The sequence below is a fragment of the Sarcophilus harrisii genome, chromosome 1, assembly GCF_902635505.1.
Source record: "Sarcophilus harrisii chromosome 1, mSarHar1.11, whole genome shotgun sequence".
In the NCBI taxonomy this organism is placed as follows: domain Eukaryota; kingdom Metazoa; phylum Chordata; class Mammalia; order Dasyuromorphia; family Dasyuridae; genus Sarcophilus; species Sarcophilus harrisii.
Genome location: NC_045426.1, coordinates 703152958 through 703175161, shown reverse-complemented (window position 1 = coordinate 703175161; position 22204 = coordinate 703152958). Strand labels below are relative to the sequence as shown.

Here is a 22204-nt window from a genome sequence, read left to right as displayed (position 1 = left end):
TGGTAGTTAATAGTGTAGTAGTAGTGATAGTAGTAGTGGTAGTAGTAGTGGTGGTAGTAGTAGTAGTAGTAGTAGTAGTAGTAGTAGTAGTAATAGTAGTGGTAGTAGTAGTAGTAGTAGTAGTGATAGTAGTGGTAGTTAATAGTGGTAGTAATAGTGATAGTAGTAGTGGTAGTAGTAGTGGTAGTAGTAGTAGTAGTGGTAGTAGTAGTGGTAGTAGTAGTAGTAGTAGTAGTAGTAGTAGTAGTAGTAGTAGTGGTGATGGTAGTACAAATGCAGAATCAATTACTGGAAAGCCTAGACTTCAGGGTTGGAAGACCCCTGGACATCTGCTCTCCGTGGCGAGGGTGACTTGGCTAGCAGGCGGGAGCATTAGGACTAGTGTTAGTAAGACAGAAACAAGGACTCCAAGATCAGTGCATGGGTTAGTAAGGAGCAGCATATCACCACCAGCTGGGGCATCTCTGCAAAGGAATAAGGATGAGCTACTAGGAAAGAAATGGAGATAAGCAGGGCAAGTTAGTTGGTTAGGAGCAATGTAATTGAGGCATTTTGGTCAGGTTAGAAATGGGTTAGTAACAGAAAAAAGAAAAGAAAAAGGTCACCCCTGGAGACTGGTAGGAATGACCACCCTAGGGAGCCTGGGAAGTCCCACCCAGGACTCAGGGTTTATAAGCAGAACTCACCCATCAGGGAGTAAATCGGGGGCACTGGTGGCTGTCTACTGGGCTTCTCCTGCTGGGGTTTCAGGGGTCCAGCAGGAGTCATTGTCTTGGCCAAGGCTGAGCTAAGGGAGCCTGCCGGGAAGGATGCTGGGATGGTCCCACTGGTGATGGGATCCCCAATCCCGCAGCACCTAAGAGGGACTGACAGGTTCCCTCAGACTGAGCGGACTGTCAGTCTGCCCCGACATCCGGGGATTACAACCCAAATTGCCCCAGGGTTTCCCATCTCCCCTTCAAAGGCCATCTTTGCTCTGTGAAGTTAGGATAGGGTGGGGGTGGGAGCCAAACAGAAAAACAGTAGTTAGTAAAAAGCATGCTTCAGGTCCGGTTAGTTGGTTAGTCTGCCGGCAAAAGACTGAACAGCCCATCAACAGGCACATTTCCTTGGTACCAGTGGGGCCTCAAGACTCCCTGGGTTAGTATGTTAATGGCACACATGCAACATTAGTACAAGGTAATCCCTTGTAATCCCAAGAGCCTTCCTCTGTTTTGAGCGCTCCAGTCCCTTGCCCCATCCTCCAACCATTCGCTGCCCAAACTCCAAAGCTTCCCCTCTAAAACACCGTCCTTCCGACCTTCTAGCCGCATCTCCACCTCCTTGCAGAGCCAGAACTAGGGTGGGGAACCTGCAGTTTTGGCCCTGGGCAGCAAATACCATCAGCGCTCTCTCGGGGATGCAGTTCCCTTGGAGGGAGCAGTGATTGAAGCCTTTTCCTGAGGGACAAAGGGAAAACCCCTTCCCGTAGTTTGGAAACCTCCTGTTCCCAAGGGAGCACAACCCAATGAAGCCTTTCCTCACCTCCCCACACTCTTGCTGCTCTGCTGCCATTTGACCCAGGTAGAGAAACCTCTAGTTATGGCTCTGCCTCCATGGAACCGCCGTGACTTCCCCCAGCCATGCTTTCTCCCTTCTCCTTACTGTCCGTCTTGCTTTGCATCACAGGATTACAGACCTAGAGCAGGAAGAGACCTCCAAGGCCATCCAGCCCACCCTTCTTTTTACTGAGAAGAAAACTAGCTGGAGGAGTTTGCTCAAGGTCACACAGGTAATCAATGGTCCTGTCTCTAAATCCAGGGTTCTTTTCTGAACCGTGCCGCCATTCTCTGAGTCTTGTATCCGTTTCTGTTGGTCTCTGATTTAGATACAACACTCTAAGACTTCTTCCACCAGACTATAAGCTTGTTGAGGATAGAACTGGGTTCTTCTCGATCTACAACTATGGGGGGATTGGGTTGCACTAAAATAAGGCTAAAAGCTGAGAAAACTTCTGGACTAACGAGAATTTTTGGCTTGGGTTTTTGACATCCTCACCGAGCTTGAGTTTCTAATGATCAAAAATATTGGTCAATGGGGAGGTCTAAGGATTGGGGGAGATGGAGGGTGGGTTATCTCGCTAAGGTTTCACATTCTATTCACTTTTCCCATCTAGCTGATAGACACCTGTCTTCCAACTAAGAAGAGCGGGACCTTGACCCAAGATCTGCCCTGGAAGACTGTCTTCTGACTAAGAGCAGGACCTTGACCCAAGATATGGCCTGGAAAACCTGGGGGCATTTTGAATGTTGCCCCATTCCCTCACATAAAGGGAAAACTGGTCTGCATTGACTTCAACTACAAAACATGGCCTTTTTCCCTTCACCCTTCACTCCCAGAGGGACCAAGTGTAGAGTTCAGGCAGCATAGAACTTGGGAGTGGGGCTTTTAAAAATGTTTGCAACGATTCCTCCAGAGAATTCATCGGAAAGTAGTTTTCCATGTCCCAAGCCATCAGGCATGGGCTAAAGTATGAAGGAAGGGTAGGCGTCCAGTGCCGAGACACTCAATACTGGGACGGAGGAGTTCAGAACTGAGACTGCCGCCACCCCTTCAAGCCTCCAAAGAGCAGTTTTAGGAAAACTATAGCTTAGAGGTCATCTTGCCCATTGCTCTAATTTTGCAGAAGAGGAAACTGAGGCTCATAACTTGCCCAAGTTCACACAGACAATTTGCAGCCAAGCTGGAGCTAGAACCCGAATCTCCTAGACAAGACTTGCTCTTCACAGTCTAGGTCATGGTTCTTACTGACTCAGAGACTCTAAAAGGTGAAATATGCTCAACAGATAAATAGTTTTTAAAAGGAGTCATTTGAAACCTCAGAGAGGAGAGAAAACCTTAATGAGTCATTGCACAATCATGGATTTGGGCTTGCAAGAGTTTCAGAAGTCACTTGATCCAACTTCCTCATTTTCTAGATGAGAAACTAAGGATCAAGTTAAGTGACTTGTTCAAGGTCACATAGAGAGTAAACAATGGAGGTAGGAAATGAACCCAGTTCCTCTAACTCCATGGCCAGTGTTGCTTCTACTGTACCACAGAAGTAGGTTCTCTCTGGATATGTCCATACCCCTTCTGGAAGAACATAAATAACAAACCAAACTTCTCCAAAACTACTTCCTCAGCAGCCCTGTCACAGTTTAAGGGCTGAAGGGCCAACGGCATTCACCCCAAGGACATCACTGCTCATGGTTTTAAGCAAGGGGATATAGACCTAGAAGGTGGCAATACAGCCTCTACTTGACCTCCAGTAACAGGACATTTATGACTCTTAAGGTATCTCTGTGTTTCCAAGTCCGTGCCAGACTATTCCTGACTTCCAGAAGCCATGGATCCCTAGAGACTAGAACAGAAAGGAATCTCCATAGATCATCTGATCCAGTCCCCTGCCTTCCGGAAAGTGAGATTTCATTACTTCTATAATTGAGATCAATCAAGGGAGCCTGGAGGTCAAGTACCTGGTGCAAAGAGCCCCAGCTGTGCACCCAGTTCAGGATTTCTCTCCTGCTTGCCTTCTTCCTACCAACAGGCAGAACTTTGCAATGACAGGATAACAGATGTCCAGAGGAAAATCAGGTGGCAGAGGGGTTAAGATGAGATCTGTCAACACCTCAGCTATGGTTTGACAGGTGAGGACCAAATTGGACCCTAGCCATTTCTTCCCAATACTGATAAAATTGAGTTTTACCCTCAGCCATTAAGGGTGGTTAGGGAATTTGTGGAGATGGTAATCTTGCTCAGGTACCACATCTCACTCACTTTCCCCTTCTGATTGCTAGGTACGTGTCCCCTGGCTGAGCAGAACAGGGGCTTGGCCCAAGATCTGGACTAGAAAACTTAGCGATCTCTAAAGTTGGGTAATTCAAGAATATGGCTCTGCCCATTCACAGCTGGGTCAGGAGGGCAGGGAATTAATTGCTCGGCATTCATTTCTCCTGAAAATCATTCCCTCCTCGCCTCCACTAGTCCTACTCCAATAATGGGCAGTAAATTGTTCCCCTGTGAGTCTAGGGGATCTCACCAAACCTCACAAAGAGGGGAGGTACCTTGCCTTTCAGGAATGATTGAAGAAGGTGACAAACAGAAAGGTCTCTATGTAGAAATCTAGGCTACCTGAACTTTCCCCACCTTTTACTTTCCCTCTTACAATTTTGCATCCCTATCTCCCCCTACAGGAGTCTTTCTAAGTAAAATTAGGAAAAGCATTATTGAGAGAATGGTTTTGGCCACAGGCTGGGTACCCCAGTAAAAGCAGGGAGGGAGAAGGAACAGGCAAAGAAGCAGCAGCCTAAAGAGTTAAAAGACCTCTAGAGACCATGTAGTCCAACCCTCTCCTTTTCCAGGCAAGGAAACCAAGGCCAGATAGGTGAAGGCACTTTCCCAAGACCACATAGCTCCTCAGAGTTCTAACCCAAGTGCTCGGATGCCAGATTCAATGGTCTTCCCAATATATCCTGCCCTATCCTAGGCTAGAGATTCCTTAAGCTGGAGACTGAATTAGAATCAGCATGCAGCCCTCTGCCCCTCAGGTAGAAAAGGCTAGGGCTGCAGAACAGGGAAAGTCTCCTTGGAGACTCTGTACATCCTCTGGGCAGGCAGCTGGCCACAGCTGGAACTCTTCCCAAAGCTCCATCCCTGCACCTTTACCTGCGGCTCTGCCTCTGTAGGCAGCAGTATTCTGGATCTCCTGATCAAATTGAGATCATCCTTCTCTGCGGAACAGATGCCAGGTCAGGAACTCACTAATAGGTCCTTACATAGATCTACGTATGGAAAGGAATTATTCTAAAGTCCTTTCCCCTTAGAAAGGGGAAACTGAGGCCCAAAGAGGTGAAGTGACTTGTCAGAATTCACATGAGTAGAAGTAGAAGGGTCAGAATTCAAAGTCATGCCATCCAACTCTAAATGCAGGGCTCTTCCCAGCATTCTCTGAGCTTTGGCACTCACTCTGCTGGATGGGAAAGGGACAGGATGGTGGGGAGGTCCTGAGAAAAAGAGTCTGTCGGCCGAGGGTGAGTATCCTCCATCTGGGACTTGAAAATGGAACTCTGGATGAGGCTGGTCACTTCTCCGGAGGGAAGAGTCAGGATGTAGCAGCTCTTGGAATCTGGAACAGGCAGAGTTTCTCTGTAAAGGATGAGCATACAGGAGATGAAGCATGGGAGATTCTTCTGGTCCCCTTTATCTGTACTCCTTCCCTCCCACTCTCTCAATTCCAAACTCATCATAGTGAGGGAGGAAGATTTCTGTTCTTTTCTGCAGGTAAGCTGCACTGGTGATTAATTTCCTCAATTAGACTGTAAGTAAAACAAGAGCCAGGTCTTACCTAAACTTTTTATTCCTCCCAGACTCCCCTATCCACATTGTATCCAGAACAGTGTTCTATACGCCATAGATATTTAACATTTTTTAACATTACTACTGAGATCTAAACGAGGGGAATAATCACCATTTTTATATGTAGGAGATAGAAGAAAAGAAATTATTAAGCATCTACTATGTAGCATATTCAGTATTACGCACTTTCCAAATATTATCTCATTTCATCCTGTCAGCATCCCAGTGAGATAGATGCTATTGTAAGAAATCATTCATTTGGATCTCTGGTCTATTCCAATCAGTATCAATCAATTTGATATGCTTCAATAGAGATAGTGTCTATAAGTTCTTACATTAGGTTCCAGAGTTCCCGGCTATAGATAGTAAATGTATTTGCTAAGTCATCGGAAGAGGTCCTCTACCTTTGTTTTTCCATGTCATTGTGACTGAGCCCAGTGTGACGGAAGTGACTCAACTACATGGGAAAGTCATTCAATTTGTTTTTGAACCTCTGTATCATTCTTTCTGGTCTAACACAAGAAGGTGATCATCTTATGGCTATCTTATCAGTGAAGATACCCCATGTTTGACTCAATCTATTTCCCCAGCACCACTCCTTACACCCACTGATATATCATTTTTGTCTCTTAAGGGCAAGAGCTATCATCCAAAGAGATTCTATATGTCACTATGTCTATTTTGCATATTTGGGCACCAAACTTCATAAATACAAGGCGCCAGAAGAAGGAGGCATCTCAGTCCATGAGGAAGATTTAGTCCCCTTCATTAGAGGGGATTGTAGACTCTTTAATAAATTGCCATTGGTTCATAGCTCTACTTCGGTCAATTTTATTGTGGGAGGACAATTTTAGTCCCTACACTATTATCATTCTCATTTTACAATTGAAGAAACTCAGGTAAACAGAGGTTAACTTATTTGTCCAGGATCACACAGTTAGTAGGTGTGTGAGACCAAATTTGAATTCAGATCTTCCAGACTGTAGTTCTAGTGTTCTATACACTATATAGAACTACCTAGCTGTGTGATAAAGAAAGACTAAACCTAAACCTAAACCTAAAATCAGGAAGATGTATGTTTAAATCCCATCTTAGATACTTGTTGGTTGTGTGACCCTAAGTGAGTTGACCACTCAGCCTCCATTTTCCCTTCTGTAAAATAGGGGAAATATTAGCTCTTTCCTCCTAGAGTTGTCATTAAGATCAAATGAGATTACAAATGTAAAGCATTTTGCACATTTTAAAGTGCTATAAAAATGTTCTTGTCCTCATTATTATTATAGTAATATGTTATATATATATATATATATATATATATATATATATAACATATTCATATATTTCCTTGACCCCTATAAAATCATGTCTTAGAGCAATATCCCTACAGACTCTTCAATTTCTTATACATTCCTTTTTCTTGTCTAAGGAAACGTTTGTGTTTATTAATGTGTGTTAATCTCATAATAAAAAGAAAAAATTTAAATCAAAACTTAAATAAATAAAATTGGGAAGGGAAAAAATGAGGAGAGATGATAGGGAATAGTAGATAGAGAATCAGTTTCAGACTTAGGAAGATCTGCATTCAGATCTTCACTCTGACATTTAGTGACTGTGTATCTCTGGGGAACTCACAAGCCATGGACAATTCCCTAAAAACCTAAGTTGAAGATAAATGATTGATATGTATTGACAGAACAAATTTCCTCACCTATAGTTCTATGAAATAATGAAATCACAAGTCTAGTCCAAAATAAAAACCAACTCAGATAAAGAAACTGAATCACAGAGAGGTAAAGACCCAAGGTTTCAGACAGTGTCAGAAGAGTCTTGAACTCACTATTTCTGATTCCAAGTGCCTAATTCCAATTCAGAATTTATCTCACTGCCCGTTTCTTTTTTTTTTTCAACACACATTTCTAGAGCTTTTTAAATGCCTTCCTCACAATAAGTCTCTTGGACTGGTAGAACAAAGATCATTGCCCCCATATGACAGGTGATGAGGATTTGTACAAAGACAGAGAGACTGTAAGTAGAGGAAGAAGAGTAAAGTGGGAGAATCTAATTCCAAACTAAAGAATGAGAGATATAATTTTGCCATTATATTAATAACAATTATTAATTTGGCATCCACGATTATCTCCTTTATTTCCTCATTTAGGATACAGCCCCTATTTAAAAATCTGAAGCACATGAAAATTTAAAAATTCAAAGGACATGATTTTTAATCAATCATGAGATTGTCCCAGCCCTCAGGCCAAATGGTTTTCAATCTTGGGACCTCAATCAACTAGAAGACCTTACTTCTGTTTACAGTGTACACACAATCAAATCTAGATGAGGTCTTTCCCTAAGGAAATGAGCCTCTGTCCTTGTACTTTTCCACTAGAGTTTAAAGTGATCCAGCTCATGAAGGAAAAAACCTACTACAATGATCTGAATGGAGACAGATTCCCCTGTCTAGATTGCTGAAAGTGCTTAAGTCTCCTCATCAAGTCATATTCTTGGCAGGAAGAGCTGAAGACTTCTGGCCTACCTCTTATTAAATGTCTACCAATCAGAGTTGATTTTCATTTGTCAGGGGCCTTTTCTTTCAAAACAAGATTTAAGGCTTTCAAACTCTACATGTTTTTTCTTTGGTTATTGAGAGAAATCATTGACCATCTTTATTGATTGTGGACTAGCCTAATTAACAAGTTGATTATTAATTACCTAGAAACTGTGTCTCTCATGGTTTTTCATACATCACATAGAATCAATGGATAAGACAAGAGTTCTCTATTTCTACAGATTCTTTGTTTGTGGAGGATATGGAGCAGGGAACTAAGCAAGCTCTCTAAGAATCATAGAATTCAGAATTAAAAGAGACTAGGGAAAAAAAAGTTCATCCAACCTATGCTTGAAGAAGACTCCTTTCTATAAGATCCCTAATGAGTAGCTTGCCCCACCTTCCTCTGGGTTACTCTTCAAATCGATTTCTCTTGGTTCCTACCTGGAAGTGTCCAACCAACTGGTTGACAGTAAGAAGAATCAAGGCAAGCATTTCCGGGGCTCCAGATGTTGGATGGGCTTGTGAACTGTCCAGGCTTGGTCCTTAGTGGCTGAAAGAGAAGACAACCGAGCAAAGCAGCAGAAGAAAACAAGATCCCTCCCCAACCCCAGGGTCTTTTAGCTAGTGGGAGGTCCCAGGAACCATATGGATCCTAAAGTCTGATCAACTACCATCTCACATCCATCTCCCCCAAACCACCACACAGAGAGACACACAGATATCAAGGCCTGGAGCTACTTGAAGAGATCAAAGGTGACATTGCTGTCAGCACCATGGCCAGGGAAAGCCAGGGAATGGGGAAAGTGTTTCAGCACTATGGTAGGGGACAGCAACAAACTGCAGAGTCATTGTGGAGGAGGGCAGGTTTTATGTAATGGGGAAGATCCAAGGAGGAAAAACCCAGCAAGCTTAATAACCAAAATAACAACAATAATAATAAAAACAATACCGATATCAGCAACAGAAACAACCAACATGCCGCCATGTAAAGATTATAATACACTACCAGGCATTCTCTTTGGAGCTTTAGGAAGATTTGGTTCCTTGCAGAGAGCATCTCAGACTCAACTGAGCCCCTAGATTTGGTAAAGGTGCATTGATGAAATGAACAGAACCAAGTTCTAAGTATGTCCCTCCCAGTACCTTTGTTCTATACATAACATGGTATGGTGGCTTGAGCTTTGGACTTGGAGTCAGACTGGTTCAAATCTCACCTCCTATGCTTCCTAACTACACTAATCTCTAAGATGGAGATAAAAATCTGTAATATACCAACTACATGACTCCAATGAGATAAATTGTAAGGAACACTTTAAGATATCTCAAAGAACTAAACAAATGTCTGTTACTTTTATCTATGTATCTTTATCATTAACATACTTTTGCGGGAATCTATTTTTTTGTCTTTAGGGAATAAATCTGCTTGATACTTCCATGATAGCAGAAGGTAACCTTTCTCATAGTGAGTCTGTAAAGACCTTCCTGAAATATATCTCTGTTGCACTGACAATTTGAGACGCTAAACCATTGGAGCTGGTTTAAAAAGTATGAAAATGCTTTATTTTTGGTTACCCGAAGATAATTGTAAAATCATGATGATAATCATTCTCTAAAGGTAAAAGGAGAACCCATTAAGGCCATCCTTAAAAATGTGAAGTGGGATCAGGTGCCAACACTGAGGATGTTCCTTGGTAGAGTATAACACTGGAGATACACAGGAAGGACCTGAGGGTCCTGGTCTTTGAAAAAACAGCTAAAGCTGCTAATCTTTCCATCTAATGTATTTATCTGGGCAAAATCAGATAACAATGAACACTGAAGTCAGCTTTCGAGGAGTTAAAAAAGTATCCAAATAGAAGCTGGAGGTTTTGCCTTAGTAACATGGAACTGATACACGGACAGAAGAGGCTCCTATTATAATTGTTTAGGAATCCTCTGCAGAACTGACTGTTCTAGTCAGGAGTGGACCAATATTTTCCTCACTCGTTTTTCCACAAAGTAGACAAAAGTGGTGACTACTGAAAATATCTCCTTCTATTCTTCAGTGGCCTTCAAGGAATATAGTTGGTCAATAAGACTAATTGACTACTGTGGCCCAAGCACTCGAGTTACCCTATACCTATAGGAAAAGGCCTCAAAGGACAATGGCACCAGATCTATACACGGGGGAAAGAAAAAAGACTAAATCTACTTTTTGGGTACTTTTTCAAAATGTATAGGGAGCAATAATGGTCTGAGCCTCTAGACACTTAAGCAAGTGGCTCTTCCTGCTCTGCAAAGTCTAGGGGCCAGTCAGGCAGTGAGAATGGAATACATGATGGCAACCCAGGGAATTCAAAACAAAAGAAATGGAGTCTCTCTGTGGAATTGGAAATTAAAAATTCAGGAGGACTGGAGTTTGGTTCCAACACTGTCACTAACTTAGTATGTAATTTGAAGCAAGTCATTTTCTTTGCCTGGGGCCATTTTTCCAACTGTAAAACTAGGAGATTGGTCTAGTTAAAAAAAAAAAAAAAAAGGCAGTGACCAACCAATACATTCTGTTCACAGCCAAGTGTCTTTTACATTTTATATAATGTTGTTTTCATTTCACTGAACAATAGTTGGTATTAAATATGCCTCGTAATTACAAGGAACGTGCTGGTAAGCATACCACTCTGTCGGTCTCACTGTTTTGAAGAGTCTTTACCCTATGGTTCACCTTAATCTCACTGTGACTCAGTTTTAAATAAAACAATTCCTGTTAAAGACCACCAAAAAAATTTGGTCTAAAAGCTGTATCCATGAAATCTGACATTTCATTGGAAATGTATAAGCATTTTAAATGTATTTATAAAGGAATTATTGAAATTTACATGGATCATAGGTTAACCTAATTCTGTTAGTAATCCATCAAAAATAACATCTTCATTGTTTAAAAAATGAGGTTGAACTGAATGACCTCTCAGCTCATATATATATATATATATATAGCTTCTGTTCCCCAAAGATGTCCCAATGTTCCTGGTCACCCAGCTAGGAAGATGGGGGTGTGGAGACTCTATCCTGGACCTGAAAGAAATATACTTAGCTATGATTATCAGAGTACTAGAACTGAAAAGGAATTTAAAGGTCATTTAGTCCAACTCCCTTATGTTACAGAGAAGGAAACTGAGGTCCAGATATATCCTGTATCATTATCTGCCACAGACATTTTGTTACACTGAATGCAAAGACTTTTTATCTAAATTTAAGTAAAGTATTGTTTTAGGCAGCAGTATTTGGGAATATAAGGGAACATATAAGGGAAAGTATGATATTAAATCCTCAGTCAAAGTCAAAGAGGAAGCAAGACTATAAGAACCCCAATCAACAGAGATACTTGGTTCCCATGCTTTTTATGGCACTAAGACTGAAAGATCTCAATACCACTGGAACAGCAGGAGAAATTGAGCTTGGAACCAAAGAAAGCCTAGAATGAGAGTTAGAGCAGGATGGGTGAAGAATTGCCTTCTCTGGGATCCTCTAAATCAAAGGAAATGGGCTCTCACCTTTCTGTAATGCTACCCAAAGGTAAAGGAATCAAGAAAATGACCTCTCTAGTTTTCTTCCTAACCGGAGATCCTATGATCCACCATGTCTGTGTTCTGTTCAGTTCCACTCAATATTAACATTTGCTAAGTATCTAGCCCCCCCCCCCCCGCTAGCCTTTCTCACAACCAAAAAGACTAAAAAGAAGAGGTTGGTAAGTTTAGCATACTTATCTGCCAAGCTCCGGCCATGGTGGGGGACTTCTGGAGGCATGGTGGGAGATATGAACTTCTCAAGTCTTGGAAATACTCTGGAACTGGACTCCACAACACTGGTTTATGCTGGAGAACATGAAGGCTTTTCTGGTGTCCCACACTGTTCCCTTGTTCTGGAAGGACATAAGCAAGGTTTATTAGGAGAGGTATAATCCTAGACATTGCTTTCAAGAAGAAGAGAGACTAAAGCAGTGAATCTGGAAGTTGTAGGTCAGCACGAGGTAGTATATCTAAACGAACGCTAAGAGAAGTAGGAAATCAGAGCGGTCAGGATAGATTTATGAACAAGCTCTGTTCCCCCAAGATGTCCCAATGTTCCTGACCATGAACAGGCCAGGATCTCACTCCAGAAAGGAGTCAACAAAGTTCTTTGCCCAATCACATATAACATGAGGCTCGGAGTTCTTTCTGATCAGGGTAATCCTATGGCTTACAAGGCAATTATAATGTATCCACCCACCTCTGTCTCCAGTTGATTTCTAATAATGAATATATATCTCTGGGCAACTCTCTTAAAGTCCTTAAATCTTCTAGCCTTAAATTTATGAGCCTGTGATCCTCCAGGCCAGCACTTCTCCATGTAGAAAGCATTCGGTAATCTTGGCAGTTCAACCTCACTAAACACACCACTTGGGGAATGTCCTACCCTTTACTCCCAAGCTGCCCTGCCACATGATTTTAGAAGCCAGTGGGAGGAGTGGAGACTATTACCTTCCAAGGATTTCCTTTAATCTTCTGTCCATGGATCTCTTCACCAGCTCCTGGATCTCCATCCCCATGAGAAAGCATCTCCTAGAACTCCACCACTGAGTCACACCACTGGGATGAAATTACAAAATATTATATAATCTCACTGAAAGGCATTGTGGATTAGGAACAGTGACAATAAGAGGCAAAATTAATATAGCATTTACTATGTGGCAGACACTGTATGATTATTTCCTTTTGTTTCTCACAACAATCCTGGGAGGTAGAGGCTATTATTATTCCCATTTTACAGATGAAGAAAATGAGGTAAACTGAAGTGAAGTGACTTATCAAGGATCACATAGCTAGTAAGTAAAGCTAAACTTGAACTGAGGTCTTCCTGACTCCAGGCCTGGCACCCAATTCATTAGTTGATAGAGTTGATCTAAAAGCCAGGAAGGCCTGGGTCCATACCCTACCTCTGACACACAGTGTGACTAAATCACTTACTACTCAATACTATGGGCAAGTTTCAGACTATAAGATGCGGAAAAAGTCTTGATCTTAATTGATAAAGGGAGTTTCCTTATCTGGGATTCCCTATATCAGTGAACTCTCAAATCCAGTCCCTCTCTCTCCCCCTGTCTAATCCAACTGGGTCCTCCATGCTACATGGAAATCACTTTTACTGTCCTAACTGAATCTCCAGCCCACTCCCCACCATATCTGTTCCAAGTCTCCGTTTCCCTCAAGTCACTACTTCTCTCCATCTCATCAGAAGACATGAACCCAAATTAAACCAAAACATTGAGGCCATCTGATGTGCTTTTTCTCTCAAATTGAACACCTAGCCCCCATAAGGATTATCCATTATCTTTTTAACCCTCTGGATAAGACCTTAGTCCCATACCGACCATCTCCTCCTGAACTTCCTCCTTCCCAAAATTGTTTTTTTATGGTACAATAATACCCCTCAATATTTATGGCCATAATTTGTTTATAGTTCTTTGACAAGAGAGAAAGTACTGTTATGTTGATGAGCGGGGGTTCTTTCTCTTGTCATTGACCTCCTTGGGTTGTATACCAAGAAGTGAGATGTCTGGGTCTAAATATATGGATATTTCATGTAGTTTTTCTAGGTATTCGACTGAGATTGAAAGAGGGAAGGGATAGAAATATTATCTGGAGGGGATAGAAGGATAAAGTGAAATTTTCACTCACTCTTAATATGTTTCTCAGTTGCTTACAAACAAATTCATATCACCCTTTAATTTTAAGAAAAAAATTTCATTGTATCATAAAAAACAATGGATAAGGGGGCAGCTAGATGGTGCAGTAGATGAGCACCAGTGCTGAAATCAGGAGGACCTGAGTTCAAATCTTGTCTCAGACACTTAACACTTCCTAGCTGTGTGTCCCTGGGCAAGCCACTTAACCCCAATTACCTCAGCAAAAAGAAAAGAAAAAGAATTGGAGCCCTGTCTTTCAGATATGATGAACTGTCTCCCACTTTCACAACCAGACAAGAGTTCTCACATGGGTCCTTAGCTTATCAGAGTAGCTAAATTGGATATTTTATCCCCAAATCCTGCCCTGTCAGTTCCCAAGTTTATGAACAACATGGCGAGCATCCTTAAATCTCCATTCTCCCACCTCCTGACCACCCTACGCTTCCTTTGTTCCCATCCTTAGTGCACTTCCTCTCTGTAATTGTGTAAATATGCCCTTTTATTCCCTGACACTTCAGAATGTGAAGACTGAGTGAAACCTCGAGCTGTAGCTGTTCACACTGCACCTGGAACACTCTGCCTGCTGGTCAAAGTGTGAATGTTTCTTTTAGTGTGACAGGTCAATCCCAGAGGGGCCTGGGCCTGTGGACCACTAGCACCAACCCCGGATGTCTCCCGTTAATACGTCATGCTGTCTTTTAGTCACCTTTCATCACACATCCATACCCAGTACTCAGAAGGGATTCCCTACTGCCTGGCAGAATCCTGAGCTTTCTATAAGGCTCGATTCAATTATTTACAAGGGGCTTTTACTGACCCCCCTTTATTAGCACTCTCTGCCTCTCTATATTACTTTAGAAAGATACAACATGAAAGAAGACCACCTTGGAGGCCCCAAGGTTTGGACTGAAGTACTGTCTCTTCCATACACTAACTGTGATTCTGGGCAAGTCACTGAAACTCTGCTAACTTACTAAGAAAGTAACATGGATTAGTTGGCAAAGTACATGGCCAAAAAGAGTTCCCTTCATGGATAAAATCCTACATCCAAATGATGGGGATGTTATAGAGGAATTATTTAGCAAGGATTTACCTTAGGTGGGCTTTAGCATCTCTCCTATTTGTGTCATTCTCTGTTCTAAGGCCTTCCCAGATCTGACATCCCCTGTTCTCAGCTCCCACCCATCTCTGACACCCCCTGTTATAAGCCCCTCCCAGCCCTGATACCCCCTGTTCTAAGCCCCTCCCAGAAATGACATCCCCTGTTCTAAAACCTTCCCAGCTCTGACATCTCCTGTTCTAAGCCTCTCCCAACCCTAATACGACCTATTCTAAGTCCCTCCCAGCTCTGACATCCCCCTAAGGCCTTTTCCAGCTCTGACATCCCCTATTCTAAGGTCCCTCCCAGCCCTGATACCCCTTATTCTAAAGCCCCTCCCAGCTCTGACATCCCCTTTTCTAAGGCCCCTCTCAGCCCTGACATTCTCAAATTTAAGGAATGTTTTTTTAATTAAATTGAATCCAAATAAATTGCCCATGTTTTGTGAGTGATAAAGTCTTAAGAAATATCACCAATTTAAGAACTGGAAGACATGAATTCTTTCATCCATTTGGGCAGATCCCTTTCTCTCTGAGAGATTTGCTTTCTTTTCTGTTAAATGGGAAGGTTGGATGAAAGGATTGCCAAGATCCCTTCTGACTCTAATGTCCAATCATTCTGCCACATTCAATGGTAATAGGAATGGCCAAGAAAGACATTTCAGGACCCTCTAGGCCTTTTCTCAGATCCCATGACTGTATAAATGAGCTAATATCTATATATTATCTATATCACTACATATATATGATATAGATCATCAGATCTATGATATCTATAATAGTTTTTGCAAACCTTAATGTATATAAAAATACTATTTATTACTATTATAATTTTTTTTTTTTTTTTGCTATCAGGATTAAGTGGCTTATCCAGGGTCAGACAGTTAGTAAATGTCAAGTATCTGAGTCTGGATTTGAAATCAGGTTTTCTTGACTCTAAGGCTGGTGCTCCTTCCATTGGGCCATCTTATTTCCCCCTATTATTATTGCAAATTAAATTTTTGTTGTCATTCAATAATTTTCAGTCACGACAAACTCTTTATGATTTCATTGGGGGATACTAGTTTACCATTTCCTTTTCCAGCCCATTTTACAGATGAAAAAACTGAGGCAAACAGGGGAAAGTGACTTGCCCAGGATCACACAGCTGGTAGATGTAAAAATAAAATTTGAACCCAGAAAAATGAGGTTTTTCCCAACTCAATCCACCACACCTCCTGTAAATTAAATCCAGCACTAATTTATTAAGTACCCACAATGTCCCAAGAACTGTGCTGGGTGCTGAGAATACAGATAATGTTAAAACCGTCTTTGCCTCCAGGCACTTCCATTCCTCTGGATGGATAAAAGGTATGTATGGAAACATAGATCCAAGGTAATTTAGCAAGGGAAAGATCACTAGCAATTTGGCAAGGAAGCCCAGTGGGGAGGACACTGAGAAAAAGCCACTGTGAGAGTTCACTTTTGGGGGATTGTTACTGACCTTGGAGATGGCCGTTCCCAGTTGAGTGATGTGGGTCAGAAGTTCACAAGAAGTAGGGAAAGGATAGAGAGGACACTTCCTAGGAGTTGGGCTCTGAATGGGAAGAAAGATAGAAGACATTTTGAGGAGATGGTGATGATCCAGAGATCTGGCCGTAGTCGTAGGCATCAGAGTAGAGGGAGACACTGAACATGAAGAGGGAGGGAGAATGAGTGAGTGGCTCTGTTCCCAGGGAGATGAAAGGAAGTGGGATCCAGGACAAATATAGAAGAAATGACTTTCACAATTCTCACACATGATTCTTCTCTCCCTCAGAAAAAAGAAAATTAGGGGAAGCAGGAGAGAAGACAGAGATCACACTTCGGTCTCTATCAGCTCAGAATGGAAGTGAGGTCCTTCTGTGAGAGGAGATTGGTTGGGAAAATTGTACAGGGAGCTTGCAGATTTATGTGAATTATGCCATTCTACGGCATCCCAGCCCGCATCCCCAGTTCTGAAATGACCTATTCTAAGGTCCCTCCCAGATCTGGCACCCTATGTTCTAAGATCATTCCCAGGTCTGAAATTCTCTGTTCCAAGATTCCTCCCAGGAGTGACATTCTCTGGTCTAAGACCCTTCCCAGCTCTGACATCCTGTGTTCTAAAGTCCCTCCCAACAGTGACATTCTCCATTCTAAGACCCTTCCCAGCTCTGTCATTCTCTATTCTAAACCCCCTCCCAGCGCTGTCATTCTCTGTTCTAAGGTCCCTCCCAGCTCTGATATTCCATATTCTAAGATTTCTCCCAGTTGTTACATTCTCTGTTCCAAGACCCCTCTCAACTCTGACATTTGTTCTAAAGTAATTTCTGGCTCTTAACATTCTCTTTTTACATGTCCTATGCCTCCTTCCTGCTCTGATATTCTATGTTCTAAACCTCTAGAATTCTAAAATCTATGTTTTTCTAAATACATATTAAGCTGGGAACAACTATCCCTCATCTGTGGCCTTAGCGGTTTTGCTCACATATGGTTTCTGAGCAGGGAGGAAAGAGCAGCATCTTGAATGTAGGAGATTTAGCGTGAATGGGGAGAAAACTAGATTATACATTTGGGAACTGAGCTACCTAGGCACAAACAGCCATTAAAGTGTAGAAAAGTGTAGATACAGAAAAAACATTGAATTCAACCCCAGAAGTCATGGGTTCTTGTACCCTAGGTAAATCCATCCACCTCTCCAGGTCAGTTTCCACATCAGTAAAATGGAGGACACAACACCAGCCTTAGCTGTATCCCAGAGGGGGCATGGGAATCATTTTCTTTTCAGAGAATGGATGACAAGGCTCTTTGAAAAGCAGAACATCCCGGGAAGCCTTTAATGGGGCAGAAAGATCAGAAATGAATGAGGACCAAAGACTTCAGCTCTATGTAAGTCACTATTTATCTCTGTCTTTTTCCCTCTCCCTCATTCTTCCCACTTCCTTCCCTTTTCCTCCCTCTTTCCCTCCCTTCTCTGCATCTATCTGTCTCTACCAGTCTGACAGACTCCCTCTCTCCCTTCACTCCTCTCTGAATATCTTACTAGATTTCATTCTCCTTTCTCCTTCCTCCTCTTTTCTTTATTCTTTTTAGATATCTTCTTCCCTCCATCAACTTCTTCCTCCTCTTTTTCTCTGACTCTGTATCTCTATTTCTCTGAAAAAAATCTGTGACACTCTGCTTCTGTCTGTATATTTGTCTTTCCTTTTTTATTCTTCTTTCTCCTTCTCCTTTTTCAGTAACCCTCAGTCTCTGTCTCTCCCTGTCTCTGTCTCTGTCTCTCACACTCTCGATATCTGGCTCTGAATCTGTCTTTATCTTTGTCTCTGTCTCTGTTTCTTTCTCTATGCATCTCTGTGTGGTATGTCTGTCTCTCTCTTTCACTCTATCTGGCTCTAAATCTCTGTCTTTATCTTTGTCTCTGTCTCTGTGTGTTTGTCTCTCTTTTTCTACGTGACTCTGTGTGTATGTCTTTCTGTCTTTCTCTTTCTGTGTCTTTGTCTCTGTGTGTTTCTCTGTATCTTCTGTATATGTGTCTCTCTGTCTCTCTGTCTGTTTCTATCTCTATGTGGACGTCCATCTCAGTCTGTCTTTCTGTTTCTCTCTTTCTGTCTTTGTCTCTGTGTCTCTCTTGTCAATCTGCCTGTCTCTGTTTCTCTCTGTGACACTCTCTTTCTCTGTCTCTGTCTCTTTGTGTGTGTGTCTCTGTTTCTCTCTGTTTTTCTATCTCTATCTCTATCTCTTTGTTTCTGTGTGTCTTTCTCTCTGCCTCTCTCTGTCTCTGTCTCTCCATTTCTCCCTGTGCCTGTCTCTATCTCTGTCTCTCTGTGTCTCTGTTTCTCATTCAATCTGCCTGTCTCTCTATTTCTATGTGTCTCTTTATCTCTCTGTGTCTGTGTCTCTGTCTCTCACTCTATCTCTGTTCTGTCCCTGTTTCTGTCTCTGTCTCTGCCTCTCTTTGTTTCTCTCTGTGTCTCTGTTTCTCTCTGTCTCTCTTTGTCTCTCTCTGTCTCTCTCTGTCTCTCTCTCTCTCTCTCTCTCTCTCTCTCTCTCTCTCTGTCTCTCTCTTTCCCTCCTCCCTCCATCTTCTTCCCTCTCCCCTTTTCTTCTCTTCTTTTCTGTTTTCACCAGAATGTCTCCTAAAGTCTGGGCGTGTGCCTGAACCATTGGTCGGAGCTCCGGTGCCCACTGGTGCCCACTGATGCCCAAAAGTCCTGCCCAAGCTGCTGCTGCACCAGCCATCTCCCCGCCTCCTCCTCCTCCTCACCCCAGAAGGAGATTTTAGCCTCAAGCTGTTGAATCTTGAGGGAAGAGGATGCCTGAGGCCTCCTGTCCACAGACCCCACCCTCCTTTTGCTACTGCTGCAGTCAGGCCCAGACTCCCTGTTCATCCTTTAACAGTGTCTCGACTTAGGAAATAAATGTCTTTCAGGCTTTGCTTTGGAAACTGAAGGGGTTTGAGACGTCTCAGCCCTTCAGAGTCCCCAAACATGCAGGCTCCCTGGGGTGGTCCCCAACTAAAGATTGTGGAGGTGGAGGCCGAGGCAGAGTCAGGAAAACAATATAATGGCTCCTCAGCCAGGGCCAGGTACCTAGGCCTGGAAGCCTGGGTTCTACTTGCCCCCTGCTATGAATCTCTAGAGAAAATGGAGAGACAGAGAGAGCTCTGAACTTCCTCGGAAGAACCTTCCCCTGAAGAGTTCTTCTGAGGTTGAGCAGCAAAATAAAAGAGTGGATCTTTGGGAATCTCAGGGTCCCCGAGGCCAGGAGAAAGCCGGCAGGTGCTCTGCGGTGCATGAGTTGGGGGGAGGAGCCCAGAGAAGGGCTGCTTAAAATGCTGTCCAGGCTTCAAAAGCCTCTCCCTGGTTATTGTCCAGGGGTGACCCCACCCTAGCAACCGCAGCAGAAAATGGCTCCCCCCTCCCTCATACTGCAGCCTTATAGCCCATCTGCTGCTCTTTTGTGGAGGCTGGGGGGGGAGGGGGTTGGGGGTGGATGGTCTGTCCTTTGTTCCTCCTACTGCTGATTCTTCAGCTGCAGGACATATCAGTCCTCCCCAGGAGGCCAGCTGGGAGTCCTGAACGGGACCCCCAGAAAGCCAGTCTACACCGGCTCTGACCGCCTTCACTTTGCTGCAGCACAAATCCCTTGGGCCAGGGTGTGTGTCAGAGACAGTGGAGAATGGGGAGGGAGGGAGGGTATCTCAAGTCCCCATCCCACTCCTCAGGAGGATGGCAGCTTTCTGCAAGGCTCTGTGTGATCCCTGGGACCTGGGGGAGGGTTGTGCTCAGCTCCTCCCATCATCCTTCCTCCCTTTGGAGATGAGGATAAGGATGAAGGGATGAAGGGAAGGGAAATGAAAAAGAGGAGGGGGAGAAAAATTGGGATGGGGCTCAGGAGATGGGGATCAAATGAGGATGGGGAGGATGGGGAAAGGGAATAGGGATGAGGGCGGATCCAGGTTAGACACGGAAATAGGATAAAATAGAAGATGGGGAGGGGAGGAAAAGGGGAAGGGGAGGAAAGGAAAATGGAGGAGAGAGGAATGGATGGGATGGGGTTCAGTTTAGGATGGAGACGGAGGGAGGGGATGGGAACGGGGAAAGGGGGAGAGGAGAATGGGGGAGGGGAACAGAAATGAGGAGAGATGAGGAGGAGGAACGAAAGGGAATGGGGAGGTGGTTGGATTGGGGATTGGGAGGAAGATAAGGAAGGGGAGGTTGGGATCAGAAAGTGCGATGGGGACAGGGTTAGGGACAGATTGGGGATGGAGATGGGGACGGGGATGGGGGCGAAACAGGGCCGGCTCCAAAGAGATGGGTGGGGTGCAGGTGAAAGGGGGGATGGGGATGGTTTAGGGTGTGGAGATGGGATCGGGGTCTGCGGGGAGGGAAGGGACGACGTCAGGCTTACCTGGCTCCCCGCCGGTGGCCAGGCAGGGACGTTTCCGAGTGCCGGGGTCCGTGAGCCCGGCGCGGCCAGCGCCCAAAGCACGCAGACACCGGCGCCGGGAGCGCGCGTCCACGCCGCTGTGTGCCAGGCGAGAGGTAGCGGCCGCTGCGACGGACAGGGCGGGACGCCCGGGGGAGCGAAGTCCCGGGAAAGCGGAGGCCGGGCGCCTCTCGGCCAGCCCCAGCCGCAGTCCCCAGCCTCCCCAGCCGCGCCTCTCTGCCTCTGGTCCCGGCCGCTGGCTGGCTCTGGCTCTCCGTGGCTGGCGCAAGGCGGGGAGGTCCCGCGCAGCGCCAATCAAATGGGGGCGTAGGAGAGACCGCTCTCCCAGGGAGACACCGCCCAGCCCCGCCCCCGGCCTCTGCAGGGCCCCTGGAGCAGGATGCCCCCGCCCCCCCCCCCCATTTCGCTTACCTCTCGCTCTCTGGCCTCCGCCCCCACTCCGCGTCTCTTTTCTAAGGGCCCCTCCCGCCTCTTTCCTCCAGCTGATCAAATTCTCCCCCCTCGGCTGCAGCCCCTTCCCCCGGGGCCTCCCTCCACCCCGCCTCGCCCTGCCCGGAGCCCCCATTCCCCCGTCCCCTACACCTGCTGCTCCCCACCCCGAGGCTCTCAGCGGGCCCCAGGGCAGGGGATGGGAGGGGGAGAGGAGAAAAGCTTGCCTCAGATGGGGGCGGGGGCAGCCCCGCGGAGCCGGCCCATCTGGACCAGGTTGAACAGAGCCCTCGAGCAGCAGCTGCTGCCTGCCCCGCACCAACCCCCTCCGTCCCCCAGGGCAGCTTGCTGCCTATTCTTGCCGGGTCTGCCCCGACCAGCTGGGCTGCCATGGCAACGGGAGCCGCGCTGGGCCCCGGAAAGCGGGCCGGAGAGGGACGCAGGGCTGAGGAGCATCACCAAGCCCCGCTTCCAGGCTTCATCCCCCACCCCCCCACCCCCAGCCATTCTTCTGGCCCGGCCCGCTGCGCTGATGGGCCGCTACGCTGAGCACTAAGCTGCTCGAGAATGGGAGAGTTCCCCAAGAAGCCTTTAATTGTGGCAATCCTGGTCTCCACCAGCAACATTCCCTTCCCCCAACCTCCCCTGTCCTCCCAGTCCGGTTCTGAGGGCAACGCAACACCACACAACACAACACAACACAACACAATCCATAGTCATAGAAGATCCTAGAACTGGCTCTACACTCCGCAGCTTTTCGATGGCCCCTCCCTAATGGAAGGCTCAGAATCAAACTCAAGACCTCAGCTATCTGTCCCTGGCAGAGGACAGGGGAACTATCTCTAGCCTTGACCTAGCAGCTCTCCCATCCTTAATCCAGATCAAAGCTTTTTTTGTTTGTTTGTTTGTATCCTTCTAGTACCTAGTACGTTGTCTACATAACCCTTATGAGTCAGGACCTGGACCGCAGTCTTCATGACTCAAAGGTCAACTGCCTGGACACACACCTGCAAGTTGTCATGGGGGAAGAAGTTCCGGCTACACCAATAAAATCATGGGTCTAGTCTGTATTTCTAACTCCTCTTGGTACTGCTGATACA

General features: G+C 44.9%; 1 long non-coding RNA gene across 2 annotated transcripts; it reads right to left on the bottom strand.

The window, feature by feature from the left end:
- Window positions 1-1913: 1913 nt before the first annotated feature.
- LOC111719278 lies at window positions 1914-21033 on the bottom strand. 2 transcript variants are annotated; one of them, XR_004231310.1, is made up of 6 exons: window positions 20637-21024; window positions 16207-16299; window positions 12421-12528; window positions 11664-11822; window positions 8366-9000; window positions 1914-5166 (listed from the first exon to the last, which is right to left on the bottom strand). It is a non-coding gene; the product is annotated as an uncharacterized LOC111719278 (long non-coding RNA). The 2 variants fall into 2 exon arrangements; XR_004231309.1 differs by having other exon boundaries at window positions 8366-11822; window positions 20637-21033.
- Between the last annotated feature and the right edge of the window lie 1171 nt (window positions 21034-22204).